Raw genomic sequence first — 16,581 nt, forward strand, 5'->3', positions numbered from 1 at the left:
ACACACAGAAGAATGGTGTATGGAAACCAAAACTAGTTAATAAGTGCTGAGAGTGGGGAGTCATTATATAAGTATTTATCATGTGTTTGAAAAATGTTCATGAATTAAACAGAAAAAGAAAACTCCACAAGTCCACTGTCTTGGTTGCTGTGTGGTGAAGACTGCTGGGGAAAGATGGAAATCGAGCTCTGTTACAGGACCACCACAAAGGTGATAGACGAAAGTGGGGAGAACTAGTGATGGCAACAGACTGTGTGGCGGTGTGGCATATGACAATAGTGAATCAGCTATTGGACACCGACACCTTCTTTGCAGTCATTGTGTCCCTACTCCAGCCTTTTTATTGCTCAGTTTTCTAGGCCATGTTGTAAATCTCCTTGATGGTACTGCCCAGACCTTCAGTAGATCTTCTTTTAAGGAAATCATTTCGGTCCATGTTGTAGCTTTAAACTTAAAAATGTACTTTGGGCTGTGGCATATAGAAGATTGACTGCATGGTGCTGAGAATGGGTTTAAACAATTAGAAGCTTTATTTTGGTGAAACAGAAAACACTCAAATATCTAGGTGCTACAAAATAAGCAGCTCCATTTAAGGGTAAGCAAAAAAGAGGATTATTTAATAAAATCACCGAGAATGTGAGGGGGAGAAGTCTAGCTAGGAAAATAGGCAAAAGTTCAAAGTCTGCAAACTAAGTTACCCAAAATCACCATGTGAAAATACCAGGATGAATCTGGGAGCCACACCAAATGGAGAGTCCACGGTGGAGGTCATAGGATCAAGAGAGCAAGCTGCTCCAAGTCTGTCCTTAAATACATCCCCATCAATCTGCTGCACCTCAGGCCGACACCATTCATATGTTCATTGTCCCAGACTCTGTTGGGGGTCACAACAGGTCCATTTGCTACAGAGAATTTGCGTCTCTTCACAACCCCCCACCCCTTGGGGAAAACCATTGTACCACATTATTAGAGATCACAATGCCCATCCCTTGACCAACTAACCCTTTGGAGACAGGCAGAATAGTACTGCTGCCCATAAAGAGTTTGTAGCATTCTGTTCATATTAAAACATTTTTTCACAAGTTGAATTAGAATGTCTTCCATAGGCTAATCCAAGCAGATGAAAGGTGTGTTGATCATATAGACAGTTTTCAGCATACTTCAGGAACACTGTTTCTGAATTTCTGTGGGTTTACTAATTCTGTTTGGCTGTCCATTATTGACCCTGATGATTTGTCTGGTGTATAAGCAAAAGCAAACAAATAAAAACATGTTGCCATTTTCTTCACCAGGCCATTGTGAGATACATTGATAAAATCTTTTTGAAATTCATCTCCCTGATGCCTAGTGCCATTGGCGGAAGAGGAAATCGAACACATAAGATGCCCTCTGAACATTACCATTGGTTTTCTGACTCATTTACATGGGGTCAGGTCTGCACCCATGGTTAGATCCTTGGGTCTTGTCTTCCCTTATCCCGTCCTCCAAATTCTTCACCAGCCCTGCGTTCAAGTAAGAATAAGATCTAGCTCTGCAATATGAACTAAACATCCTGTTCATCCTGATGATTTATTTAGACCACTTTCTATCTGTATGCATAGTTAGTGGCTTCAGTAACTACTCATTAATCATTGTGTACATCCCACATTTACTTCGTGAGCACTTGGTAATTGCAACAGTAGAACACATACATGATAGCTCAATCTTCAGGTTTTGGTGATGACTCAAGATTTATGCCTGAACTGGACAATTGAAAGATTGAAAATTTCAAGTTATTTAATTCTATTTATTACCCCTTCTGGACACCTTCAAGTTGGCCCCCAATAAGTCTCATCTGTTGATATTCACAGCCCTGTGAATTTCCAACACTATCATTTTTGGTCTGATTACTGGATACATATGGTAAAAATGACAGTGTGCAATTTATGATGCTGGGGGAAATATATTTTCATTTCTGCCTTGCTTTATTAGGTTGCTTTCTGTGGAGGGGAATCTGGCATCATAGTTTAAGAACGCTCAAGTAACCTTACTGAGTGGTCCACACAGGAAGAAATTGCAGCCTTCAGCCAGTAGCCAGGATCACCTTTCTTGCCATGTGAGTGTACCACTTTGGAAACAACTCTTCCAGTTCCAGCCAAACCTTCAGATGATTGCAGCCCTAGCTGAAATATTGGTTGTGGCATCATGAGAAACTCTGAACCAGAACCATTGAGTTAAGCTGCTTCTGGGTTCCTGGAAAGATAACAAATGCCTATTGTAAGCAAGTATGTCTTAAAGTTGTTGTTTCACAGTGATAGAAGCCAATATATCATCTCACAGTAAGGAATGAATTTTAGTGGTCCAGGAGGTAGTTCAGTGGATGAAGCAATAAACTCTCAAGCAGTGAACTCTCCTAAATTTAATCCCCAGCATCGTGTGTGCCAGAGTGATGTTTTGTTCTCTCTCCTTGTCTTTCATAAGTAACATATTGATAAATGTTTTTAAAAAGAAAAAATATTTGGCTTCCAGAGTTATCACTGGGGCTTGGTGTCAACACTGCGAGTCCACTGCTCCTGGAGGCCATTTTGTCCCCATTTTATTGGATAGGACAGAAGGAAATTGAGGAGGGTCTCTCCCTATCTCTAGAGAAGGAGAGAGGTAGATAGACATCTGCAGACTTGTTTCACCACTTGTGAAGTGTCCCTCCTGCAGGTAGAGAGTGCGGGGGGGGGGGGTTTGAACTCAGATCCTTTGCATTTTGTACTGTGTGCACTTAACTGGGTGCACCACTGCCCAGCCCCCTGAATTTTGCATCATAACCCAATATATGTACATAGGTACGTTTAAAATATAATAAATGAATAAGATAATCTGATTCTTAATATTTGATTTATTAAAATTTACTGATCATTATCCATTAGATTTAGTGGATCAATATGCAAAGTTTGAAAAGACCCTGGAGTTGTGTATACTGGTCCTCTACTCCTGCTCTGAAGCTCTATAACTCTATATAGCATAAGTATATGCTCACAAGATGAACAGAATAGAACACTGCCTCTAGTGAGCAAAGTTGGAGCACTTGAATCAGGGTCATTGGACCACATGGCTAGGTATGTGAGCTGGATCTGGACCACTGACAACAATTGTTTCATTTATAACTGTGCTTCCCACTTACTTCACAGAAGCTCTTGGGTGTAAATTCCTCCATGTTTGGTTTTACATCCTTTCCTATGAAATAACTTGTATTTATCATACAGATATATTTCTACGACCACTGGAGAGATAGCAATCATTTAACGATGTGTGTGTGTTGTTCTCAGATTAAAAAAAAATTATTTATTTTATTCCCTTGTGTTGCCCTTGCTGTTTTATTGTTGCAGTTATTGTTGTTGTTGTTGTTGTTGATGTCATCATTGTTGGATAGGACAGAGAGAAATGGAGAGAGGGGGGGAAGACAGAGAGGGGGAGAGAAAGACAGACACCTGCAGACCTGCTTCACCGCCTGTGAAGCGACTCCCCTGCAGGTGGGGAGCCGGGGGCTTGAACTGTTATCCTTACGCCAGTCCTTGCTTTGCGCCACCTGCACTTAACCCACTGCGCTACCGCCCGACTCCCTGTTCTCAGATTTTTAGTAGCATAAGACATGGTAGCCTCATTTACTCACCTCTCAATCAACTAAGGGGCATTCCTTGAAGAATTCAAGACTTTCCTTCCCACATGCTCTCTCATAGGAAAACAATGGCAGTGAGACACTTAAGATAATTCCCTCAGAAGAGAATTGAAACCTGCATGTAAGGAATGAAAATGGAAATAGATATTTTTTTCTCCAAATAAGAGAGAGGGAGAGAGCAGAGAGAGATGGGGTTGAAGGAAGAAAAGAAGAAAGAGAAAAGGATGGAAATAGAGGGAAGAGGAAGGAAGGGAGGAAAGGAAGGAGAAAGGGAAAGAAAGAAGCAAATCCCAGAATGCCAACCTGATTTCCCTGGGCAGAAGACCCCACAAATGTGTTCTGGAGCTCCACCTCCCCAAAGCCCTGCCCCACTAGGGAAAGAGACAGGCTGTAAGTATGGATCAGTCTGCCAATGCCCATGTTGAGCGGCGTAGCAATTATAGAAGCCAGACCTTCCACTTTCTGCACCCTATAATGACCCTGGGTCCATACTCCCAGAGGGATAAAGAATAGGAAAGCTATCAGGATAAAAGGGAAGGGATTGGATACAGAGCTCTGGTGGTGGAAATTGTGTAGAATTGTACCCCTCTTATCCGATAGTCTTGTAAATATTTCCATTTTATAAATAATAATAATAACAATAATAATAAAATAAAAAGAGGGAGTTGGGCGGTAGCACAGTGCGAAGTGCAAGGACCAGTGTAAGGATCCCTGTTCGAGCCTCCTGTCTCCCCACCTGCAGGGGATTCACTCCACAGGTGGTGAAGTAGGTTTGCAGGTTTCTATCTCTCTCTCCCTCTCTCTGTCTTCCACTCCTCTCTCCATTTCTCTTCGTCCTAACAATGATGACATCAATAACAACAACAATAATAACTACAACAATAAAAATAATAACAAAAAGGTAAAAGAAAAAAAGAAAGAAAGAAATCAATTTGTTACCTCACAGCATTCTCCTAAGACACAAAACCTAGATGTATTTTGATATCAGACGATAGTCAGGCAGAACCACACCACTGTTGGCAGCTGAAAAATCAAACCCCACACTACATTTGCAAGTATAGAAGCCCAAATTGACAAAGAATGGAGGGGATATGCCCAGTTTATAGGTGGCATAGCATTCCAACTTTTCCTGCAGAGAACTCAATTTCTCCTCTAAAGGAATTCTTGGACAGAAGGCTATCAACAAGCCCAGGTGATCAATGACTGGTTGGATACATGGGCCTCAGGGAACAATTAGCCCTAAAGCCAGCACTGCCTTTCTCATTTCCTGTTCCTCTGAGGGAGAAGTTGCATTCCTGGTCCTACCTGTTCCATCTTTAGTCAAAGAAACAGGACACAAGTAAAAACACAGTATGAGAAAAGAAAAAGGTTCAAGAAGTAAGATGCCAAAGGACTTAAGGCCTAAGCCACACAAGAATGTCTTCATTTGTGTAATTGCTCCCAGAATCCCTCCTTGAATTTCTGTCTGGACCTAGGGAAAAAAAAAAAAAAAACAGTCGTTGTACAGGTGGCCCTATTTAGAGGAGATTTTCTTTTCTTTTTTTTTCATTAGTGATTTAATGATGATTGACAAGATTGTGGGATAAGAGGGGTACAATTTCATACAGTTCCTACCACCAGAATTCTATAGCCCTCCCCCCTTAGAAATATCCCTATTCTTTGTCCCTCTGGGAGTATGGACCAAAAATCTTTATGGGGAGCAGAGGGTGGGAGGTCTGGTTTCTGTAATTGCTTCTCTGATGGGCATGGGTATTCACAGGTTGATACATACCCCCAGGCTGTTACTATCATTCCCTAGTAGGGTAGGGTTCTCTGGAGGTGGGGTTCCAGGACACATTGGTGAGATTGTCTGTCCAGGGAAGTCAGGTTGGCATCATGGTAGCATCTGCAACTTGGTGGCTGAAAAGCATTAAGATAGAAAGCAGAACAAGTTTTTTAATAATCAGGAACCTACAGGTAAAGAAATAGCAGATAAGATTTGGGGTTTTCATGTTGGAAGAAGCTAGGAAGTGTAATTTAAGTATACTCCAAGGGGGGCCCATGACATTACTAATTTTTGTCTGAGCCCGACAGATAGCAAGAAGGTGAGCTAAGAGTATTGTTTGGAAAGTTGGTGTCAGAATTGAGAATAGGACTAGAAAGCTGGATCAGGGCAAAGTGTAGCTCCCACATATGGGAAAAGTATATAAATACTGCTAACTGTAGACACCATCAATCTGTCCTAGGACCCATGTCTATCCATATTTAGCATAGGAACCTGTGTAACCTCTGTATCCCTGTAGGTCTGAGCTCACATTCCATGGTCACAGCTAGGAACATTCTAGGCTGTATTCATTTCAGGGCCATTATTCCTTGAGTGGCAGAGTGTGTTGACCTAGCCTCCCTTTGGAGAGTGGAGCAATTTCTACCACTGTTGTTCTACATGAAGGCAAGGTCCTGTGGAGGCCCACAAGAGGGTACATGATGTTGTTCCTTACGGAGATTATCAGTAGTGGTGGAGAGAGGAATGTGTTAGAGGTCTAGGTCCATCATATCTGTGTAGGAATCCCAGGATTCCCTGAGTAGGGTGACAGATGATGAGGTGGCCTAGTAGTGACCAAAGGGGCTATTATTAGAGTGTGCCAGTTTCTTGCTCTTTTAAAAAAATTTTCTTTATTGGGGAATTAATGTTTTACATTTGACAGTAAATACAATAGTTTGTACATGCATAACATTTCCCAGTTTTCCATATAACAATACAGCCCCCACTAGGTCCTCTGTCTGCCTTCTTGGACCTGTATTCTCCCCCCCTACCCACCCCAGAATCTTTTACTTTGGTGCAATATGCCAACTCCAGTTCAGGTTCTACTTGTGTTTTCTCTCTGATCTTGTTTTTCAACTTCTGACTGAGAGTAAGATCAACCCACATGCATCCTGCTGTTTCTGACTTATTTCACTTAAGATGATTTTTTCAAGCTCCACCCAAGATCAGCTGAAAACAGTGAAGTCACCATTTTTAATAGCTGAGTAGTATTCCATTGTGTATATATACCACTACTTGCTCAGCCACTCATCTGTTGTTGGACACCTGGGTTGCTTCCAGGTTTTGGCTATTACAAATTGTGCTGCTAAGAACATATGTGTACACAGACCTATTTGGATGGGTGTGTTGGGTTCCATAGGATATATCCCCAAGAGAAGAATTTCAGGATCATAGGGTAGGTCCATTTCTAGCCTTCTGAGAGTTCTCCAGACTTCTTGGACCAATTTACATTCCCACCAGCAGTGCGGGAGGGTTCCTTTGATCGTACAACCTCTCCAGCATTTGCTGATGCTACCTTTTCTGATGTATAACATTCTCACAGGAGTGTGGTGTTACCTCATTGTCTTTATTTGCATTTCTCTGACAATCAAAGACTTGGAGCATTTTTCATGTGTTTCTCGGACTTTCGGGTCTCTTCTGTGATGAATATTCTGTCCATGTTCTCTCCCCATTTTTGGATGGAGTTATTTGTTTTCTTGTGGTTGAGTTTGACAAGCTCTTTATATATTTTGGTTATTAGCCTCTTGTCTGATATATGGCATGTAAAGATATTTTCCCATTCTGTGAAGGGTCTCTTGGTTTGGGTAGTGTTTTTTTTTTTTTTTTTTTTTTTCCTATGCAGCAGCTTTTTCATCTGATGTAGTCCCATAGGATTATACTTTCCTTAGTCTTCTTTGTAATTGGATTCGTTTCATTGAAGATGTCTTTAAAATTTATGCAGAAAAGAGTTCTGCCAATATTTTCCTCTAAGTATCTGATAGTTTGTGAACTGGTCTAACATCCAAGTCCTTGATCCACTTGGAATTTACTTTTGTATTTGGAGAAGGATAGTGGCTCATTTTCATTCTTCTGCATGTTTCAATCTATTTTTTCCAACACCATTTGTTGAAGAGACTCATCTTTCCCCATTTAATAGTCTGGGTACCTTTGTCAAACATTAGATGTCTACAGGTGTGAGGGATTACTTCTGCACTCTCAATTCTATTCCACTGGTCAGTGTGTCTATTCATATTCCAGTTACAAGCAGTTTTGATTACAATGGCCCTATAATACACTTTGATATCTGGGTGTGCGATGCCTCCAGTTCTGTTCTAACTTCTCAAGATTGTTTTGGCAATTCTAGGTCTTTTCTGGTTCCAGATAAACATTTGTAGTATTTGTTATATTCTCCTAAAAAATGTGGTTGGGATCTTGATGGGGATAGCATTAAATTTGTAGATGGCTCTGAGTAGTATATTCATTTTGATGATGTTAATTCTTCCAACCCATGAACATGGAATATCTTTCCACTTCTTTGTGTCTTTTTGTCAATTTCCTTGAGTAGTGACTCATAATTTTCAGTACACAAGTTTTGCACTTATTTGGTTAGGTGTATTCCCAGATATTTTATTTTATTTTATTTGCTATAGTAAAAGGAATTAATTTCTGGATTTCATCTTCTTCTAACATAGGGTTTGCATAGAGGAATGGTACTGACTTTTGAATGTTAATTTTGTAGCCTGACACCTTACTGTATTGCCTGATGATTTCCAAAAGCTTCTTGCTGGATTCTTTAGGTTTTTCTATGTATACTATCATATCATCTGCAGATAGTGAGAGTCTGTCTTCTTCTCTTCCAATCTGTACCCCTTTAATTTCTTGCTGCTGCCTGATTGCTATGGCAAGAACTTCCAACACTATGCTGAATAGTAATGGTGATAGTGGACAGCCCTGTCTAGTACCTGATCTGAGGGGAAATGCTTCCAGTTTTTCACCATTGAGTATGGTGTTGGCTTTAGTTTTGCTATATATAGACTCCACTATCTTCAGGAATTTTCCATCTATCCCCATTTTTGTAGTGTTTTGATCATAAAGGGATATTGTATTTTGGTAAAAGCTTTCTCTGCATCCATTGATATGATCATGTGGTTTTTGGTCTTGCTTTTATTGATGTGGTGGATCATGTTGATTGATTTACATATATTAAACCAACCTTGCATCCCTGGGATAAACCCCACTTGGTCATGATGAACAATGTTTTTTAATATACTGCTGCATATGGTTGGCTAGAATTTTGTTCAATATTTTAGCATCTATGTTCACAAGAGGTAATTGGTCTGTAATTTTCTTTTTTGGTCGTGTCCCTATCTGCTTTTGGTATCTGAGTGATGTTGGCTTCATAGAAGCTGGCAGGGAGTATTCCAGTGTCTTCAATATTCTGGAAGATTTTAAAAGTAGAGATATTGGGCCTGGGTGGTGGCACACCTGGTTGAGCGCACATGTTACAGTGTGCAAGGACCCAGGCTCAAGCCCCTGGTCCCCACCTGCAGAGGGAAAGCTTTGTGAGTGGTGAAGCAGGGCTTCAGGTGTCTCTCTGTATCTCTATCTCCCCTTACTCTCAATTTCTGGCTGTCTCTATCTAATAAATAAAGATAATAAAAAATTAAAAGAATCTTTAAAAAAGTAGAGATATTAGTTCTTCTTTGAAGGTTTTGTAGAATTCATTTGTAAAAACATCTGGTCTAGGACTTTTTTCTTGGGAAGTTTTTTGATTGCCATCAGTTTCACTAGCTGTGATGGGCCTGTTCATATTATCTAGTTCCTCTTTATTTAATTTTGGAAGTTTATAGGTATCTAGGAAATTGTCCATTTCTTCCAGGTTCTCTAGCTTGGTGGCATATAGTTGTTCATAGAAGCCTCACATGATATATTGAATTTCTGCGGTGTCTGTTATGATATCTTCTTTCATTTATGATCTGATTTATTTGCTTCTTCTCACTTTTTTGTTTTGTGTGTCTGGATAAAGGTTTGTCGATTTTGTTCACTCTTTTGAAGAACCAACATTTACTTTCATTGATCTTTTGGATGATTTTATTATTTTCAATGATATTTATGTCTTCCATAACTTTTGTTACTTCTGTATTTCTGGTTTCTTTTTTTAAAAAAATTATTTATTTTCTCTTTTGTTGCCCTTGTTGTAGTAGTTATTATTGTTGTTACTGATGTCAGATAGGACAGAGAGAAATGGAGAGAGTAGGGGAAGACAGAGAGGGGGAGAGAAAGATAGACACCTGCGGACCTGCTTCACCGCCTATGAAGTGAGTCCCCTGAAGGTGGGGAGTCATGGGCTCAAACTGGGATCCTTACACTGGTCCTTGTGCTTTGTGCCACATGTGCTTAACCCACTGTGCTACCGCCCGACTCCCATATTTCTGGTTTCTTTAGGGTTCCTTTGTTCTTCTTCTAGTTCTATAATGTGCAATCAGGTTGTTTATTTGTGCTTTTTCTTTTTCCTAATGTGTGCTTGTATGGCTATGAACAACCCTCTCGGTACTGCCTTAGCTGTGTCCCAAATATTTTGATATTTTGATAGCTTGTGTCTTCATTTTCATTTTCATTGAACTCTCAAAACATTTTGATTTATTTCTTTATTTCCTCTTTGACCCAGTAGTTGTTAAGTAGCATACTATTGAGCTTCCGCATTTTGGGACTATAGCTAATCTTTTGTTTATTGCTTAGTGTTAGTTTAATTGCAATATGGTCTGAGAAGATGGTTGGCATGATTTCAATGGTCTTGAATTTGCTGATGCTGTCTTTGTGTCCTAATATATGGCCTATCCTTGAGAATGACCCATGTGGACTTGAGTAGAATGTGTATTACAGTTTCTTGGGATTAATGACTCTGAAAATGTCCGATAGTTCTAGTTTATCTATCTCCTCATTTAACTCCCTCATTTCTTTATTGATTTTCTGCCTGAATGATCTGTCAAGTTGAGAGAGTGGGGTGTTGAGGTCCCCTACTATGATTGTATGCTCTTAATATATTGCAGTAGCTCTTTTAGTAGATGTTTGATGTATTTAGATGGTTTCTCATTGGGTGTTATATAGACTAGAGAATTCTCAGTTATTATGTCCTAAAGAACGCTTTCTTCCCCTCCCTGTCTTTCTTCCTCTGATAAGCCAATAATGTGTATATTATTTCTTTTGAAGTCATCCTATAGGTCTCTGTTGTTGTTTTCAGTATCTCTTAATCTGTTTTTGAGATCTCTTACTTCTTTTTTAGTTGTCTCTAATTTGTCCTTGATCTTGATAATTCTTTCTTCAGCCTCAATTATTCTATTCTCTCTCCCTTCTACTGTTTTCTGGAGTTTATCTATCTTGTTACCTTGTTCTGATACTGGTTTAGCTTGTTCAGCTAGTTGTAATCTTAGCTCAGCTATTTCAGCTTTAAGTTCTCTAATAACCTTGAGATAAGTAGTGTTTTCTCCCAGAGTCTCATTTGTTCTTTCTGCATTTCTGATGACAATTCTTTCAAAGTCTTTACTCACTCGTGTGATTATTTCCTTAACTAGTGTTTGGATGTTGACCTCATTATTTTGTGTTTCAACTTTTGGGGGGCTTTTAGCTGGACTCTCGCCCTGGTTTATTTCTCCAGTATTTCTTCTCGTTGGTTTAACCATTCTATATAGTATGTTATGAGGTCCCTTTCTTAGTACTTTTCAAATTACTGAGCACTTTTGCCTGTATTGACGTATGTCTAAATAAGGTACTTAAAGGGTTCACAGTTGTGGAAATTGACAATTGTTTCAATATTATTTTAATCCCTGAATTGGACCACAGTGGCTTTAAAAGCCTCTTTTGTTCTTTTTCTCCCCTGCAAGCTATGGGAGCCTAAGGGCTTTTAAATTAGAAGTAGCCTTCTTATCTTAATCCCTCACTTCCGACCAAGAGATAAAGCAGGGTGGGGGAGAGATAATACAGTGGTTATGCAAAGAGACACTCACACCTGAAGGATTCATAGCTCCAGGCTCAATTCAGCTTCTCTGTCAAGCTGGGCAGCACTGCAGGGCCCTTTCAGTTTCTAAACAAGTCCGGTTTATAGTCTGTAGGTTTTGAGGTAACTATTTACTATGTTCTCATCAGTAGAACCATATGGAAAGGCTCCCATCACACAGCCCCACCAGTAGGTCACCAAGGTGTAGATCTTCTCCTGAGTTTCCTGGTTAGTTCTCTATCCCCTTGTATCAGCACAGGACCTCCCCCCTGCTGCTCCAGCCTTTGAGGGCAGTAGCAATGGAGACTCACAGTTGCATTTGGTGAATCTTAAGGGAGTCCTCTCCTCCCTTCAGCCATCCCCTTGTTGCTGAAACAGACTGGAGGTTGTGTCTCAACTGGTAAACTGATGGACTCTTACCAGCCACTTAATCTCTCCCTAGGCTCCTCTCTGTCTGTGAGCCACATGTCTTTGCACTCACTGGTGATTTGGTGCTAATCCTGCCTTGTTGTGGTCCCAGATGATCTCCTTTGGTATTCCTAGTTGCTTTGGGAAAGGAGAGGAGAGAAACAGCTGCTGCTGCTCAGTAGCCCTGTCTCCGGAAGTCCCAAGAAGTCTCTAGTTTCTTGCCCTTACCCAGCTCTTGCAGTCCTTACTTTACCTGACAGGGCTAGGCTTAGAGTGATTGAGAGAAGTTAAATAGGAATTAGGTGAGGAGTGTATCTAGGTCTAAGTAGAAAATATCTCATTCAGTACTTTATGATGTCTTTTTTAATAGAATGTTTTATTTTATTTTATTTTATTTTTATTTATAAAAAAGGAAACACTGACAAAAACCATAGGATAAGAGGGTAGAACTCCACACAGTTACCACCACCAGAACTCCTTATCTCGTCCCTTCCCCTGATAGCTTTCCTATTCTTTATCCCTCTGGGAGTATGGACCCAGGAACATTATGGGGTGAAGTGGTTGTAGTTCTGGCTTCTGTAATTGTTTCCCTGCTGAATATGGGTGTTAGCAGGTCAATCCATACTTCTAGCCTGTCTCTCTCTTTCTCTAGTTGGGCAGGGCTCTGGTGGCTGAAAATAGAGTTAACATATAAAGCCAAACAAATTGTTGACTAATCATGAACCTAAAGGCTGGAATAGTGCAGATGAAGAGTTGGGGAGGTCTCAGTTTTGTATATAGGTAGTAGGCCTATTTTAGGTATATTCCAAAGTGCCCATGATTATACTAGTTATTTGTTTTGTTTTGTTTTGTTTTGTTTTGTTTTTCTGAGCTTGATATCTGATATGCATGTTGATACAAGTTATTGTCTGGGGAGATGGTATCATGGCTGGAAAAAGGACCAGAAAGCTGGATCAGGGAAGAGAGTAGCTTCTAAATATGGGAAAGGTGCATAAATATTGTTGACTGTAAACCCCATTGATTTGATCTGATATGAGGCCCATATTCAGCTTAGGAGCCTATGTGACCTCTGCATCCCTGTAGATCTGAGCTCACATTCTGTGGTCATGAGTATAAATGTTCCAAGCTGCCTCAATATCAGGACCCATCTTCCTCAGGTGTAGCATAGAGTATGTTTGCCAGTCTCCCTTCAGAGGATGGAACATTCTCTACCACTGTTGATTCACATTGAGGGAAAGGCCCTATGGGAGCCCACCTAGGGGTCTGTTGTGTTGTTCCTGTTAGAGATGACTGGTACCAATGGAGAGAGGGATTTATTTGAGGTCTAGGCCCATCATGTCTGTTTGGGAATCTCAGGTGTCTTTTTTAGGCCTTTCTACCTGCTTGTTTCACCTATTGAGTCACTGTAGACTATTGTGTACTTTTATTTTAAAGTATGTATTTCCTTCCACCTTATGGATACATGTGCATGTGTGCCCTATCTCATGGGCCCTGGTCTATATCTAAGTTCTATAACTTTGTTAATAACTGTGCCATCTGAAATGGGACTAAGGAATGCTATGAGCTAGGAAAGGTCCCACTAGAGTATTGGACCTGGAAGGTTGACACTGCAGGCCTGGCATCTCTGGACACAGTCTATAGTGAAACATGTGGAGGTGACACTGGTTGCATTGATTCAGTTGAGATCAGCATGCAGTATCAAATGGTATGGATCCAAAGAAACATGAAAGAAAACCAGCAAAGCCCCAGAGGTTCCAGGACTGGGATAAATATGAGTTTTATAGAGAATGAGGAAGGTTTCTTGCTGTCTTAAAGTTTTAAAAGGCAATAGATAATTAATATTATAGCCGATCTATTTGGGAACTTTGTTTACTTTGAAATTACCATGGTGGGGGTCAGACAGTAGTGCAGCTGGTTAAGCAACGGTGGTACTAAGCGCAAGGACTAGCATAAGGGTCCCGGTTCGAGTCCCCGGTTCCCCACCTGCAGGGGAGTCACTTCACAGGCGGTGAAGCAGGTCTGCAGGTGTCTATCTTTCTCTCCCCCTCTCTGTCTTCCCCTCCTCTCTCCTTTTCTCTCTGTCCTATCCAACCACAATGTTATCAATAACAACAACAATAATTACTACAACAATAAAACAACAAAGGCAACAAAAGGGAATAAATAAATAAATATTTTAAAAGTTTTTAAAAAGAAAATACCATGGTTAGGATTTACTGTACCATACAAGACCATACTATAATTTATGTTATTTAGTGCTATATATAAATAACTATCTATTATATATTGACAAGACCAATTTCTTCTTGCCTCCTTGGTCCAAGATTATAGGTGATTTAATATTTCAAAAAAGTTATTATTATAAATGCATTAACAGTTTAAGCCCAACGTTAGAATTCAATCAGCTTGCTAATTTGAAACCTTAAGTGCTTAGATCGAAGGAATATTTACTCAGAACTGAGGTCTATGTATTAAAAAGTTTGAGACATTCAATCTATTTTTTCCTCTCTCATACTGATTAGTGATTTATAAGATTATAAGTTAATGGGAGTGTATATTAGCACTATTTCCACCACCACAGGGTCTGTGTGCCTACCTCCACCCCCCTACAGTGGAGCTGAAAATCTACCCTCCCACCCACAGGGTGTTTTACTTTGCTGCAATACTCCAAAATCAGTCAAATTCTGCTTTGCATTTCCTGTTCTTTTTTTCTCAGCTTCTGTTTGAGTGGGATCATCCCATACTTAGAGGAGATTTTCACAAGTGTGGATTTATTAGGAATGAAAATATTCAAAGAATTGCTCAAAGACAAACAAGAGGTCATACCCTTCACATATTCAGATGCTGGAGTTCCCTCCTAAAGTTCTTCACTGATGAGTATGAACTCTTAGGTAACAGGGAACTTGTCAACACCCCCCACACCCCAGAGTAGCTAACCAATGCTAACCTTCAGGGAGCAGTGTTATGGAGACTTGCAAGGGAATAACAGATCAGTAGTGAAGTAAACAGTGTCCTCCCCTGGGAAGAAATGTCATGGACCATTGAGTCTCCTTCAGCTTATCTGTATATGTAACTAGTAAAGTCTCCTACAAACACTGCCAGTCTGTCCCATAAACCAACCAGTCAGCAATCAGCTCCAGGCCAGTTCTTTGTAAAATAATAGATGGTTTGAGCAAGTGAATTCAAACAGGTGAGAAAGATCTGCCATAGGCTTATGCCACTGCTGTTAGGAATCATGGAATGTCATTGCACCTGAGACCATTACCATCACAGCAAAGGACAGGACAGCTGGGTAATTAGTTAAGCAGGTGGAAAAACTTGTGGCCACTACTCAGACTGCTTTTCGTACACTGTGTACTTGTTTCATTGAAATAGAAGCCAACCCCCATGTGTATTTCTTCAAAAATGGAATTCATACCTCAACCAAGGTTACTGGTTGCTGTTTGTGGGTCATTTTGTGCCACCATTTGCTTATTTCATGGTCCCGGGCTAGGAGCAGTTCCCTTCAGGGATTTTCAGTGTGTACAAGGTTAGTCTTCCTGTTTATCTCAACATACTATAACAGACAGGAAGTAAGGGCAGTGCAGCCCAAAGTGGAACATGAAGCTTCTCATGAGACTCTTAAGTCATGAATCCTAGTGGGAAGGAATGGATTCTTTCCAGTCTGAGTGCAGATAGTCCAACACCAGTCTATGGTTTTCTGGAGTTTTCAGATATGCAGATATAGATAAAGTTTCCAGAACCTAGATTCTAACTGAGGAGAAATGTTGAATAACAGTTAAGAAGATTGGAAGATGCATAACCAAACTTGGCTCCCCACAACACACCATAAAGCTCCCTGTCTCAGTTTCTCTTTTTTCTCAATCAGTTTAAATTCAGTCACATCCTTGTCAGTGGGAATTAGAACGAAGGGCAGCATTCCACTAAAGTGACCAACAGTGCTTTTCTCAAATCAAGTAAACTTCTTTGTGGTGACGCAATATGCCAGTGACCATGGACAGTGACCATGGACGGAAGCTCCAACACAGTGGTGACATCAGCCTTGGTGACAGAAGGATGACAGAGTGTGCAGTGATCTGCACAGGCACATGGTGGGCTGTAGGTGAATCCAGTCTGTGCTGGTGTGCAAAGGATTGTGGGTAAGCTGAATAGACTTAAAAGGACAGCAGTCGGAACTCTCACTCATTTTGGCTGCAACTTCTTCTCCTGATCAGATGCATCTTGGCAGAGATGCTCTAGGCATCCATCCTCTATGTCTACTTCTCTGGGGAACCTAACATGTGAGACTCTGCTAGTCTATAAATTTTTAGACCCCTCTACAGCCATGAGCAACCTTTACCAGATCTGATAATTGTTTATCTTATGGAACTAAATTTTGATAACCATATTCAGACTTTATAGACCTAGCATACACTTGACCCTTGATGACAACTGCTTATTTTGCCTTTTACCTATTTCACTCTAATAAACCATGTATTATTTAAACCAGTTCCCAGCTCCCAGCTGTTAATCCTTTTACGTGCCTCGACAGCAGCCCCAACCACCAACCTCTTTTTAAGTTAAGTACAACACTTCTTTATTTCTTTAGGTCTGATTAATTGTGGGATAACATATTTCATAATGAATAGAAAACATAGAGACATTTCATTGCCTATTGACTTCCAATATAGAATATAGATTATTAGTGAATCAAGGGCATGGAATCTATCAGATCCACTTCTGTATGCCAAGTACCTTTATATAATACAT

General features: G+C 40.3%; 1 long non-coding RNA gene across 1 annotated transcript; it reads left to right on the forward strand.

Moving 5' to 3' along the window:
• The first annotated feature begins 1,976 nt into the window (after positions 1 to 1,976).
• LOC132535932 (uncharacterized) lies at positions 1,977 to 16,320 on the forward strand. Its single transcript, XR_009547648.1, has 2 exons — positions 1,977 to 2,095; positions 15,701 to 16,320. It is a non-coding gene; the product is annotated as an uncharacterized LOC132535932 (long non-coding RNA).
• Positions 16,321 to 16,581: the final 261 nt, after the last annotated feature.

The sequence above is a fragment of the Erinaceus europaeus genome, chromosome X (assembly GCF_950295315.1).
Source record: "Erinaceus europaeus chromosome X, mEriEur2.1, whole genome shotgun sequence".
Classification (NCBI taxonomy): Eukaryota; Metazoa; Chordata; class Mammalia; order Eulipotyphla; family Erinaceidae; genus Erinaceus; species Erinaceus europaeus.